Here is a 14,677-nt window from a genome sequence, read left to right on the forward strand (position 1 = left end):
CTATACTAAAGAAAACCCCCTACGAACTTTGGAAAGGACGAAAGCCCAACATTGGATACTTTCGTGCCTTTGGCTGTAAATGTTTTATTTTAAACACCAAAGATAGCCTAGCTAAGTTTGACTCAAAAGCTGATGAAGCTATCTTTTTAGGCTACTCAACAAATAGCAAAGCATACAGAGTTTTTAATCAACGAACTCAAGTCTTAGAAGAGTCAGTACATGTTGAGTTCAATGAAACTAACCCTGCAGGAAGGTACCAGCCACTGACCGAGGATGATCCACACTCAGCACCCGCTGACCAAGAAACAGCCGCTGAGTTATTCCCTCAAGGGCTGACCAAAGGTAAAAGTGAAACTCAAATTACTTTCACTGACCAATCTACACCTGCAGAGATTGTTGAAACACAGCCAGCGCAAGACATCAATCTACCAAAGGAGATTAGGATACCAAGAGGGCACTCTGAAAGTGCCATTCTTGATGCCGCTGAGAATACCCTGATGACGAGAAATCAACTCAAGAGATACCTCAGCAACGTGGCATTCGTCTCAATCCAGGAACCAAAGAATTTTGCTGAAGCTGAGTATGACGAATTCTGGATGAATGCAATGCAAGAAGAACTTGATCAGTTTAGACAAAATGAAGTATGGGATCTAATGCCAAAACCAAGAAGCCAGAAGACCATAGGAACAAGATGGGTCTTCCGCAACAAGCTGGATGACCAAGGGAACGTGGTCAGAAACAAAGCAAGACTTGTAGCTCAGGGCTACAGTCAGCAAGAAGGTATTGACTACAGTGAGACCTTTTCCCTAGTGGCAAGACTAGAGGCTATTAGAATTTTATGTGCATATGCATCTTATATGAACTTTAAATTATTTCAAATGGATGTTAAGAGTGCATTTCTTAATGGAGTTATAAACGAGGAAGTCTATGTTAATCAGCCTCCAGGGTTTGAGGATCCTAAGTTCCCAAACCATGTTTATAAACTCAAAAAGGCTCTGTACGGCCTCAAGCAAGCACCACGTGCTTGGTATGAGAGGCTGACCAGTTTTCTGCTGACTAGAAATTACGTCAGAGGCAAAGCTGATACAATCTTATTCATTAAGATAAAGGGTAAAGATAACCTGCTGGCTCAGATTTATGTGGATGACATTATTTTTGGTGCCACTAACGAGTCAATGTGCAAGGAATTTAGCAAACAGATGCAAACTGAGTTTGAAATGTCAATGATGGGAGAACTCAACTTCTTCCTTGGACTTCAAATCAAACAGGGGAAAAATGGCATCTTCATAAGTCAAACTAAGTACGCAAAGGAGATATTGAAGAAATATGAACTTGAAAATTGTAAGCCAATATCTACTCCAATGGGCACTGACACTGTCCTCTGCGCTGATGAGAATGGTAAGTCGGTAGACAACAGATTGTATCGAGGTATGATAGGCTCTCTACTTTACTTAACAGCGAGTAGACCGGACATTCAGTTCTCAGTATGTTATTGTGCTAAATATCAATCTAACCCTAAGGAATCTCATTACATAGCCGTAAAAAGAATCCTTAGATATTTGCAAGGCTCAGTGAATGCAGGCTTATGGTATCCCAACACTTCAGATTTCACACTTCTTGGATACACTGACGCTGACTATGGACGAGACAAGCTTGAACAAAAAAGCACCTCAGGAGGATGCCACTTCCTTGGGAGCTGTCTTGTGTCCTGGTTCAGCAAGAAGTAGGCGTCGGTAGCCCTGTCAACCACTGAAGCTGAGTACATTGCTGCTGGAAGCTGTGTTGCTCAAGTCCTATGGATTAAGCAACAGCTTGAAGATTATGGTGTTCAGACTAAAACGATTGAAGTCAAATGTGACAACAAAAGTGCAATTGATCTATCAAAGAACCCAATCCAGCACAACAGGATGAAGCATGTCAGCACCAGACATCACTTCATTAGAGACCATGTACTCAAAGGTGAGATCAAGCTGACCTATGTCCCAACAGATGAGCAGCTTGCTGATATCTTCACAAAGCCACTGGCTCGTGAGCAATTCAACATACTTAGAGAAGCCATTGGTATGTTTAATCCTCTTCAATAAATTCCAAGTATGGTATGCATGCTGAGTGAGTTTCCATGATGAATGATTTGTGATATTTCATACTGAGTAGATAAATATATATATGTTGAGTATTTACCTCAAGCTGAGCTTCTACGCATTATATCTATTCCTTTGCATAACACTGACCACTCAGAATTTTAAACGCTTGAAATTCCTAACACTGAGTAAAGAGCCGTTGCAAACTTTAATGCAAGGCACGCGAATTGAATAGCCACCTAGGATGATGTATAGGCTATAATTAGAAAACACACACGCCGTATATGTCATAAATGCCAGAATCTGTGTTGTTTGAGAATCTCGAGGTAAAACGAACAACCCAACGCCTTGGATTAACTCAACATCGCTATAAATAGTAGATGAATTTCCACTTTTATTTCTTTACGCTTAGAAATCTTTGGCATTTATACTCTCTCTCTCAAAAATTCTCAAAATTCCTAAAACTTCTCTAAGAATATGACAAGAGTCTCTCTAAACATCTCCGGTGTCGGTGTTTCCCAAAACCTCTCCGATGACAATCTCACGTCTCCTACTCAGCGCAATCCCGCTGGAGCTACTACATCAAGCAAGAAAGCTCAAACTGTCCAATCTACTTCTTCTAAAGGGAAACAGCAGCAAAAGGATAAGGGTAAGAAAGTAGTACAACGCACCTACTCTAAAGTCTTCGAGAGTGTGCGGGGGTGGAAGATTGACCAATCCCGGTGGTTCTCGAAAGGATTTGTGGAGGCCGAGCAACCTTTCTGTGAATGGATTAAGAACAATGGCTCGACCGAGCTGTTCTCAGTTCGGGATCCCACTTACCCTGAGTTGGTACGTGAATTCTACGCCAACCTGAGAGTCGCAAATGACAACAGGAACTATCTAGCAACTAATGTTCGAGGAAAGAACATCTCCATTAACCCAGCGTACCTTGCCTCACTGTTCAAATTAAAAAATGAAGGAGCTATACTGCGTAAGTCAGGTGACCATGAAAAAACAGACTACGTTAAGACCTTCTGCAAACCTGAAGGTCATGTAGGTGAAATCTCAAGCACTTCCATGGGTCAGCATCAAAAGATGGCCCATTACATACTGACAAATTTCCTCTACCCCAAATCAACTGCACCAACTCAGCAACTAACTTCGAGTAGTGCTTCATATGGCACATGCTGACCTACACGCCGATTAACATGCCTATTTTCATCATCGGTGGATTTCTACGAAGTACTGGAACCCTTAGGCTGGGCTCCTTCATCACGCGAATCCTCCAGGATCACAAAGTGGACACAGTTTCGGAAATTCGAGTTCAGGGAACCGAAATTACGGCTGCTACCTTATTCGGTTTGGCCCATGACCTACCCATTATGGTGAAGGAAGGAAAAGGAGGAGTTGTCCAGAATGATGAAGGGGAAAACGCTGAGGGAGCTGTGAGCAAAAAGGGCAGAACTCAAAGGAAGATAAAAGCTGTGCACAGCACGTCTAAAGGAGCTGCCTCTACCCCAAAGAGGATCAAAGTTGTATGTAAAGGAACAACGCAAACTCAGCAAGGTCTGGGTGGATCTAGATCAGCTGAGAAAAGACCTAGGCAAGTTGAGCCTGAGATCGAAGAAAGAGAAGTTGCTGACCAACCATTAAGAAAGAAGAAGAAGCTCAACTTTGAGTTAAGACCTATTGAGGCCATGCCGACAGATATCGTTGTTCCTCCTAACTCACACTATGCACAGAGTCAAGGAATTGACGCTGAGCAACAAGCTGAGAAAGAACAAGATCAAGATCAAGACCAAGTAGGTGGTCAGCTTGATGAGGAAGAGTTGGATGACCAGTTTGAAGAAGAAGAACTGGATGATGAGTTTGACGAGGAAGACAGTGGTCAGTATGACACTGAAGAAACAGCTGAGGATGAACAGCTTGAACCAATCTACAATGAGTTTATAGAAGAAGAAGAAACTGAGCACACAGTAGTTACTCCCGCTGTTCAACGGGAAACCTCACCTCATGACTATATTGAGTCCATTCCTTGTGACCCCACTCCTCCACAGCTTAAACGACTCAGAAAGAAGAGCGCCGTTAGAAAACCGGTCATTGACCTAATGGGAGACTCCCCGCTGAGAGATGAAATCACTGACCTAACTGAGTTACATCTCAAATACTTCTCCAACCCTCCTGAGTCTGACCAAGGGCACTTAGAAAATCAAGCCTCTGTTTCTCCAAAGGAACATGTCGACTTAAATGCCTCCGCCAATCCAAGCAATGCCGAGCAATTGCTCGAAGATTCCGCTCCTCAAACTGTTGAGCAAGATAAGGAATTTCCTGCCCAGGTGGATGCTGATCTTCCTCAAATTCCATCACCAAGTCAGCTTCAGCCTGACACCGTGCAAGGAACTCTTTCTGCCGATCCTCCACTTCACCAAGTAAATGTGCAGAATCAGCTTCAGTCAGCCTCAACTGACAATGCTGGGGTTTCCAATGTCGAGCAGAACCAAACACTGCCTTTAACTGGTTCTACTCCACTTCCGGCATCTGGGCCAACACTGGATGGATCCTTTAATTACAACATTGCCTCTGAGTCTGGTAGACGAATTGTTGACTCAGCTCAAGCTCTCATCCAAGACCTCAAAAAATCAAGTTCCAATGCCGCTGAATCCAGTTCTGTTGAGACAACTTCATTCTCATCTATCACTCAGCTTCTCACCGAGATTAAAGGTATGAAGGACCTTCTGAGTGTTATCACTACACTGCAATCTCAACAGCCCCGGCAGGACTCTATACTGAAACTGGCCGAACTCCAGCTGACCATTGTAAACCATATGAATTCTCTATAATAGGAGTTTCATCAACTGTCAGCTGCGAACTCAGCATATGCCACTTCTGCCGAAGTCCAACATCTCTTTCGCCAACTTCACACTGAGCAAGAGAAAACAAATCACCAGCTTTCCACTTCCTCCCAATGCTCCATTGAGCAAATTTCTGAGGCTGTGCGTCTGCTGAACTTAAATAGGCAAGAGATGGCCACAGACGAGCTTAAAACAAACGAGATTCTGAAGTATTCTCGAGCAATCTACAATGATATGCGCAAAATCCAGGGTCAACGTGAGTATTATGTTTCATCTCTGCTAAAAATGTTTCATCAAGCCTTTGCAATACTCACTAACAACATGCACTGGATCGGTAAGTCCCAAGCTGCTGTTTTAAGCATGCTGAGTGCTGCATCTATCGGTATTCCTCGAACCATTATCGATGATGGCGTTCCAATCTTCGACGGAATAAATGAAAGCACGAAAAAGCTGAATGCATTTTCTCAGCGTCTTACTCAAGCTGCCAATGACTCAATCTTTATTCCCAAACCCGATGATGGCAAAATGGGGGAGAAAGAACAAGCCCCAAGAACTCAGCAAGCATCAGTTAGTCAGCAACACAAGGGCAAGGGCAAACAAAAATAGCTTAACTTGTATTGTCTAGAATAGCTTTTGTTTTTGAACCCTAGTATCTGTGTTCTTTTTGTATTATGCTGACTTTAAACTTGAAACAAATGATATGCATCTTTATCATTTCACACTGACTACTCTTATGTGATGCCTACTTAAGTGTTTGATATAATTTGTTAAAATGCATCTTCATTAAATCAACTGTGCTTTACTGTCTATATCAATTGATGATATGTTTGCTGTGTTGATCATGCATGTTGACCACTTCTTATATGTCCACTTAACTAAAACTCATTGAACAAATTTTACTCAGCGCTCTCTGATATTCAAACCTTCCACGAAAAACTGAGTTAAATAGAATATGTTCCATGAGCTGACCTATTTCTGAAAACTGACCTTAGACTTACTCAATTAAACCTTGAAATGTTTAGAGTAAAACTAAGTCAGTAGCTCAACCCTTACGGGGGAGTTATCTGATAAAATAGGTCAACTATCATGGGGGAGCTCAACACTGAGTTCTTCGACTGAATATTTTTACCAACATCAAAATGGGGGAGTTTGTTGAAACACTTTTCCACATGATTTTGATTTGACAAAATTATTTAAGTAATGATAAAAATATTCTAACACATTAAAATTTATAATGCTTTGATTTATTTACACTAATGTGTTTGTTCAATGTTGAGTTTAATTGTGTATAAGACATTGAGATTAAAAAGCCCAAAGACCCATAAAGTGGAAGTCAAGCCCAAGTCAACACATCAACACCATTCGGCTTAGAAGTTCAAAACGAAGCCGTATCAACCAAAACGATGACTCAGCAAGAGAAGGATCGAGAAGCCTTCGTGGCAAGAGCTTCAAGATGAAGCTGCTGAGTTGGACGACAAAGCAGTCTGGACAGCGGTAGAGAATGTTCAACTTCCAGACAAAGTATTTCTACTTTGGGAAAAGATCAGAAGGCGCAGAAAGCTGTCTCGTGGACTTTTCCATAAATGGCGAAACATTCTGCTGAAAACTGACGAAGACAGAAGATGCAAGGATTCTATTGGCCAACGACGCTGAGCACGCCCAGAGTGACAACGACAGGAAGCCGTTTCCCTCCAACGGTTATTTTGAAATTCGAAATGACCAGGTGCCTCAAGTGTCACTATATAAAGGCCATCGATATGCTTCAATCAATACAGAACTTAAAGTTGTCAAAATGCTGACCAATTTCATACTCGAAGATTCTATGAGAAAAAGCAAAGCAAATACCTTACACCAATTTCCATATTATTGTGTAAAAGTCTAGAGTGATTTCCAATCATCTAAAGTGTCTTAGCAATTGTTGTTTAGGACAATCTCATTATCATTTCTAGAAGTATAGAAAGGAGAGGCTGAGTACTCGGTTATAGTACTCAGCGGTAGAATAGGAGTGAGTAGAGGTATAGAGGAAGGTACTCTTGTTATACTCAGCTTCTAGTTGTAAAAGGTTTGGTGCTCTACCTTTAAAGAGCTCAGTAGAGAAATCGAAAGCTCGGAACGTGTTCCGAGGACAGGACGTAGGCATAGAGGTCGAACCTGGATAAATCTGCTGAGTAATATCTTTCCAACCTTTAAACTCCTTTGATATATTTTGCTTGCTTGAAAACTGACTAAGTAAAGAGGTCACGCTGAGTTGTGTGCATTGAGTATCTGAGTTCAGGAATAGACTCAAGTGTTATCTCCTGACTCAAGGAAAGAAGCTGACTTAGTCACAAGTTGACTAAGCTAGTGTCTTAAATTCACTCAGCGCGCTGTGTAATCCTTTTCATTGTAAAAGAAGTCAGCCGTAACGTACCAAAATTTTAAATAGTTCTTATCCCCCCCCTTGGAACTAACTTGTTACGTTATAAGGGACCAACAGGTGTCTCTGGGATAATGAGCTAAACTCGATTTATAATTGGCAAATTACTTTTATCACTTGCTGCTGGTTCTTGTGGCGGTGGCGTAATTATTTTGTGTTTGATAAAAAAGAGAAAATCCCCTCTAATTTTTTTATTGGTAATCCATTCGACTGCTAATGATTTTTAGGCGATATGGAATAACTCGGGGGAAGGCAGTTGTGAGCCTTCTCATGTTGAGGCTAATGTTCACTAGAGAGTGTCTCAAACTTAATACCGATGGCTTGAGGATGAGTGGCAGATCCATTTCGGCTGGCGGGGTCATTCGTGACTGTCATGGGGATTGGATGGCTGGTTTCGGTCAGAAGATTAGTAAAAGGTCCTCCTATGATGTGGAGCTTTGGGGGATCTTCTCTGGTATCTCTCTTGCTTCAAATAAGGGTCACCATTTGATTGAGATTGAATCAGATAATTCCAAGATTGTGAATGCTCTTAATGGAGATGGCGTTGCTAGTTGCATTGGTCGAAATCTCTTTAAAGGTATTAAGCATCTTATCATGAATTTTGAGTGTGTTCGGGTTCGTCATGTTTTCCGGGAGCAGAATCAGGTTGCTGATTTTTTGGCTGGTAAGGCTCATGATTTTGACTTTGGAGTCTCTATTCTTTCTTTCCCGTCACATGAGGTTTGAAAGCTGATGTTAGATGACCTTTTGTGTGTTAGCTTTCCGAGGATGATTATGTCTTAGTCTTTTTTGTGTGTTTTCTTTTCATTTTCATGTTTACCAAAAAAAAATAATAAATAAAGTTTAATAACTTTTGTCCAATAAGCTCCAAATTTTTTTAAGAGTTGGTTTAGTGTTAAATTTGTTGAGAATTCCTTGAATTATAAGCAAGGTATAATTGCATTAATTCTTTTGAATTATGAAACCAAATTATTGTAACCATAAATAGATACTACATCTTATATATTCCTTTATTCCCTTCTTTTGAAGCAATGTATATACCAAAAAAAACATTTTACTATTAAAGGAAATTAAAAATGTCAAAACAAAAAAAATATAGATTATTAAGCTATTTAAGGCCAGCAACCAGACACGACACCGTTTGGTTAATTAATTAAATTATCTTATTTTATGCTACCTTTTCGCCTCTTAATGATAATAAAACCATAAAATAATTATGTTAAACCTAACAAATCATTTATTGTAATATTTATTTTATTATTATGAATGCCACCACAAATTAAGTTGATAAACTGTCACATCACATTAGTACGATTGTTTGACTCACCTCAAAAAAAAAAAAAAAAAAATATATATATATATATATATATATATATATATATATAGGGGAGGGATCAAGTGAGAACCCTCTCTTAGATGAGGACACTTTGATAAGTGAGAACCACCTAAAACTACACCGTTTAACTCAATACTATAACCACCTGCTATTCCAATCAACAAATCGCGCAATCACTCACACCAAAATCACGATCAAAAAACGCTCAAATCTCTCACATCTTCTCCATCACCGTTCTTCATCATCGTTCTTCATCAGCGATCTCAAGCATCTTCTTCATCATCGTTCTCCGTCATCTTCTCCATCATCGTTCTTCATCATCGTCAATTAGATCGACCTCCTTCATCATCGTTCCGTCATTAAACACTCCAAAAATAATCTGAAATCGCAAATCAGATTAAGAAAAACGATCTACAGTCAAAGAAATAGCATCAATCAGATAATTTTATCTCCAACAACTATAAATGAATATTAAATTGTGTTCTGTTTTTTATGTTTATAATTATTCAGATATTGCTTAAATCTGAAACAGATTGGAAATCATTCAGATTCTATTCCGAAACAATGGAATTGCATGAAATAATAGACAATGATCTACAGGAGAATGATGATAACCATGAAATTTCTCTGTCTTCAACTATTGAAAGAGGTACATGTGTTCTTCATAATTTCTCTGTTCTTCATAATCTAAAAAATCTTGTTCTAAATAATTGTTCATGTGTTCTATAGATATTAGTACATATTATTCGTTTTTTATTTATAATTAGTTGTAAAAATAGTTGAAAAAATAAAATTGAGTATATTGAAATATAGAGTTCACTACGTTCTTCAAATTGTACCTCATGTTCTAAACAATTGTTCATATGTCCTATATATTATCACATATGTTCCAAAATTGCACTTAAATGCAGTGTCACATGAAGAGCAGCCAAATCATTCTTCCACTGCAATTATATCCTACACTCCACAAGTAGAAATTGTCCTGACTCCTGGAGGAACAAAAGAATGGAAGCCATGTTGCTCTCCGGAAAAAATACCTATTGTAGGAACAAAATTTAATACTATTGATGAGGGTATTGAATTTTACAAAGCATATGCCACTGAAGCAGGATTTAATATTAGAAAATCTACAGTGAAAAAAAGAAAGAACACAAATGTTGTGATTTTTCAATACTGTTTGTGCAATAAAGCAGGCCATAAGCAGAAAAAAAAATGTTGAAGATACTGAAGGACATAAACCGAGAAGAAGATTAATCACACGTGTTGGATGCCAAGCACAAATTGTTTTAAAGTACTGCAATGATGGAAAATATATTGTCTTTCGTTTAAAAGATGGACATACACACCCACTTTACAGTCCACGCTGTATGAAATTTCAAAAACAGGGAAGAAAACTGACAATACTACACAAGAAGTTGATTGTTGATAATTCTAAGGTGAGTCATATTCTAAATTTACTTTCCTAACAACATCTACAATGTTTTCAAATTGTATTTACTTTCTTTATAAAATATGTTCATGTGTTTTGTGTAGATGAATGTCGGACCCGTAAGAACATACAGGCAAATAAAAGAAAATGTAGGAGGATACAACAATGTAGGAGCATCTAAGCAAGATTTCAAAAACTTCCACAGAGATTTAAAGGCTTACATTTATGAGTCAGATGCCCAAATGTTTATTGACATTTTCAGCAAGAAAAAACTTCTATGGTCTGCTTTTTTTTTCGACTTTGATATGGATGAAGACGATCATCTCTGCAGAGCTTTATGGGCAGACCCCATTTGTAGAAAGAATTATGCTCTATTTGGTGATATGGTATCTTTTGACACAACATACCAAACAAACAGGTATAATATTACATGTACCAATTTCTTATTCCAATGTTCTAAATATTAATTGGCATGTTCTAAAATCTTATTGACATGTTCTAAAATCTTATTCTTATATTCTTAAAAAGTTTTCTTATTTACAAATATTTGTATATTATTTCCACAGATATAACATAATCTTTGGCCCCTTTACTGGAGTAGACCACCACAAAAAATGTGTTACATTCGCTGCTTGTTTCATTGCTAAAGAAGATATTGCATCATTTGAGTGGGTTTTCAAAACGTTTCTTAACGCAATGGGAAGCAATGAACCTACATGCTTAATAACAGATCAAGATCCAGCAATGAAGATTGCAATAAAAAATGTTTTCCAAAAAACAGAATATAGATTCTGCATGTGGCACATTATGAAAAAGATGAATGATAAAATAGGTAAGCCTTCCAAAGCATTGTTTACAATTAAAAATTTTAATACTTGATTGTTCTACTATATGTTTTGATCACGTATTAAATTGTATGTTCCAATATATTATTGGCATGTTAATTTTTTTTGTATATAATGAAGATACTTACTGGTTTTTTTATAGGTCGTGCAATTATGCAAGAAACCAATTTCTTAAAAAGGATTCAACCAATTGTCTGGAGTGTTGAGATTGAACCTGAAGAATTTGATGAAAAATGGAAAGCAGTCATTTCAGAGTTTAATTTGGAAAAACATGAATGACTAGGTCAAATATTTGAAATCAGAAAAATGTGGATTCTAGCGTACTTCAGGGACTTATTCCTAAGAGGAATTATGAGAACTACATCAAGGTCAGAGAGCGAGAACAACTTTTTCACTGCTTTTACAAATTCTCATTTAAGTCTTGTAGAATTTTATTTGAGATTTGATAGTGCAATGGATGCACAAAGGCATAACCAAGCTCACAATGACAATGATGCCAAACATAAAAGACCTGTATGCAAAACACCAATGGGTATTGAAAGACATGGAGCTGATGTTTATACAACTACTGTCTTTTATGAGTTTCAGGAAGAGGTTTATAATGGTTCTTTCTTTTGTGGAATAGACGGATTCTATGAACAACCTCCTTTCGAAATTTACACTATCAAAGAGCAAAGGACATCAAAAAACTTTCAGGTTATGTACAGCAACATTGAAGACGAAACAAAATGTTCGTGCAAGAAGTTTGAAAGACAAGGCTTACCATGTAGACACATGGTGTGGGTTTGGAAGGCAAAAATGCTTGAATCAATTCCTAACAGGTATGTTCTTAACAGATGGACTACATTAGCAACAAGTCAAAAAAACATTAATCTGCACAGAAATCTTATGGAAGAATGTGCTGCTACAATTGATAAGAAAACATTGCTGAATCAACTATGGTCAGAGATTAATGTTTGTGTCTATTTAGCTCAAGGTAATGAGGAAAATATAAAGGATATTGTGAAGAAGTTTCAAGGAATCAGAATGGATTTAGAAGCTAACATCACTCAAAAAGACACTGAGAAAAACAGAACTCTTACAAAAAATCAAGACATTGAAATGTTGATTGGAACTAGTGTACCAACTGAAATTAATGTCAAAGCACCAAAAATATCAAAGAACAAAGGTACAGGTGTACATATTCCAAAAGGAAACGGTGATAAAAGATTGAAGAGTGAAAGAGAGAAAGCTGTTGAGGAAAACCAGAAAAAAAGAGGTTATGCAGAGTCTGTAATCAGCTTGCTAACCATGATAGCAGAAACTGTTCAGAAAAATAGAACAACTAATCTCTTATATTGTTTAGAACATATGATAAATTTTTTAGAACATATGATACATGTATTAGAACAACGATTTAATATTTCCAATATACAATTTATTGTCACAGAATTATTTTTTTTCTATGTAAGAAGCTGAAAATTTCTTATTTTTATTTCTCTAAAATTTGTTATTTTTATTTCTCTATCTTTTTACCCATATTTCATTCAATGACATAATTAACATATTTCAAAGTATTATAAGTATAATAATTATTTCATGTTCCTCTATCTTTTTATCTATATTCCATCCAATTTATGACGTGTGCCATAATTATCATATTTTAAGTATTACAAATATGATCATTATGACATGTATCAAAATGAATCTAACATGTTTATAGTGGATATAAACATGTATAACAGTAAAAATTAACTTCAAGCTTCTCATTCTATTCTAATGAATTTCCATATGATTACAATTTTGTTAAACAAGCCTCTAAACTGCACACCTTTCCACTCTAAACAAATATATCCAATCTACACTTCATTGCTGTTATCAAAATCGTGTATGTTCCAAAAAATATGTTTTATGTTCCAACAAATATGTCTTATGTTCTAACATATATAACATGTTAAAAAATAAAACACAAACTTTGCCAACAGAAACTTCTACAATATATTTTACAAAAATTACAATAACTATCCCATATATATTACAAATTATAACTAACTAAACTAATAATACTAGTGTTCATTTTTCCATTTTAATGCCTTCCCATTAACAGCAGCAACTTCTTTGTTTCCAGGATCTGACAAAATCCTCCAACAGAACTCAACTCTAAAATTCTTCAACGAATCAACCTGCAATATTACAAAATCAATATTACTAATATTCTCAAAATAATAACATCAACCTATCATAAAAAAGATTAAAAAAAAACTCATATTGTTATCTCCAACTCCAATATCCCATTTATCAACATCTTGTCCAAAATATAATTCCATATGCTTCATAAGGAAAACACCACAATCATCATTGTTGGTTGTGTCTTTCCACTTCAACTTCAAATGTCTTACACTATAAGCACTGATATCATTCAAACATTCAGGGCTTTCTCTTTTAATATAAAGTGAATATGCTTTCACCTGGAAAACATAAAACAACATCTTATGAATATTAAAACATATCATAAACTATTCAGAACATACAGTTACTTTTTTAGAACATGATAATAAATATATAGAACATAATAACAAAACTAAAAAACAGTTGAGTAATATTACCAAAGCCTTTGCAAAACCCTTATATTTACTAGAAGGTTGAACACCTTTCTCAAGAGCCTTGTTATCAATAACATCTATTTTTCCAGTAAAATGGTTGATAACAAAAAGATAGAAATGTGCAGCATGAACAACCGGAAAGAACACCTAAAAAGATAAACCATTAGCAATCATAATAATTTCAAACAAAAATTACAGTAAAACACAATTTACTTTTAATATAATTACCAACTGATAATTTTGTAAACTATCTACTTTAGCCTCACGAAGTTCATAACTAATCCTCTCAAAAAAAGCATTGTGTCTATCGCTGTACTTAGTAGATCCAGGAACTCCCTTATCTGTACATAGTAACAACTATACAAAAATACAACATTCATATTAATATAATCCAATTTCTTTTTAACAAAAAAAAATATCAAAAAGTAAAAACACATATAAATGGTACAGTAGAGAAGAAGAATCTGTTCGCAGCAATTTGACCCCTGCTCTTCCTTTCACCATTCAATATTCGAGACGACGCATCAACAACATTACAAACCAAATGATTCTTTCCCGACAAGGTCATAATCTCCTCTCTATTGATTGTGGACAAAGAATCACTATACAACAACTCACTTCAAAAAAAGCAAACAGAATAAAATAAAAACAGTAAGTATATCTTAAAGAAAATTCAAATTAACACAAACAACATTCAATTAAGATCTTACTGTGGGTCTCCATTACAGAAAGCATATTCCACCAACATTCTCCTCGAACCAAGCATATTATTTAGTAAATGCTCAGACTCAACCAAAAATGGAGACTGTAGATACACAGGCAACTTTGAAATCCTTTTTGCACGATTTCCAACACCACCTTCTTCCACTTTCTCACCTACATCTTTCTCTACTCTCCTATTAACAACATAAAAAAATAACAAAAAGGAAAAAAAATTAACCATGTTCCAAAACAGAAAACACATACTCTTAAATTCTATTCTCATGTTCTAAAATATAAACCATATGTTCAAAAAACACATACAAATATTCTAAATTACAAAAATTCTTTAAATATCACTTACATTGCATTACTATTAGAAACATCATCAGTAAAACAGTCATCAAGTCCAGTAACTCCTACTCTTACCACTTCTTCCACAAACTCTTTCCGAA

This window comes from Euphorbia lathyris, chromosome 8 (genome assembly GCF_963576675.1).
Source record: "Euphorbia lathyris chromosome 8, ddEupLath1.1, whole genome shotgun sequence".
NCBI lineage: Eukaryota > Viridiplantae > Streptophyta > Magnoliopsida > Malpighiales > Euphorbiaceae > Euphorbia > Euphorbia lathyris.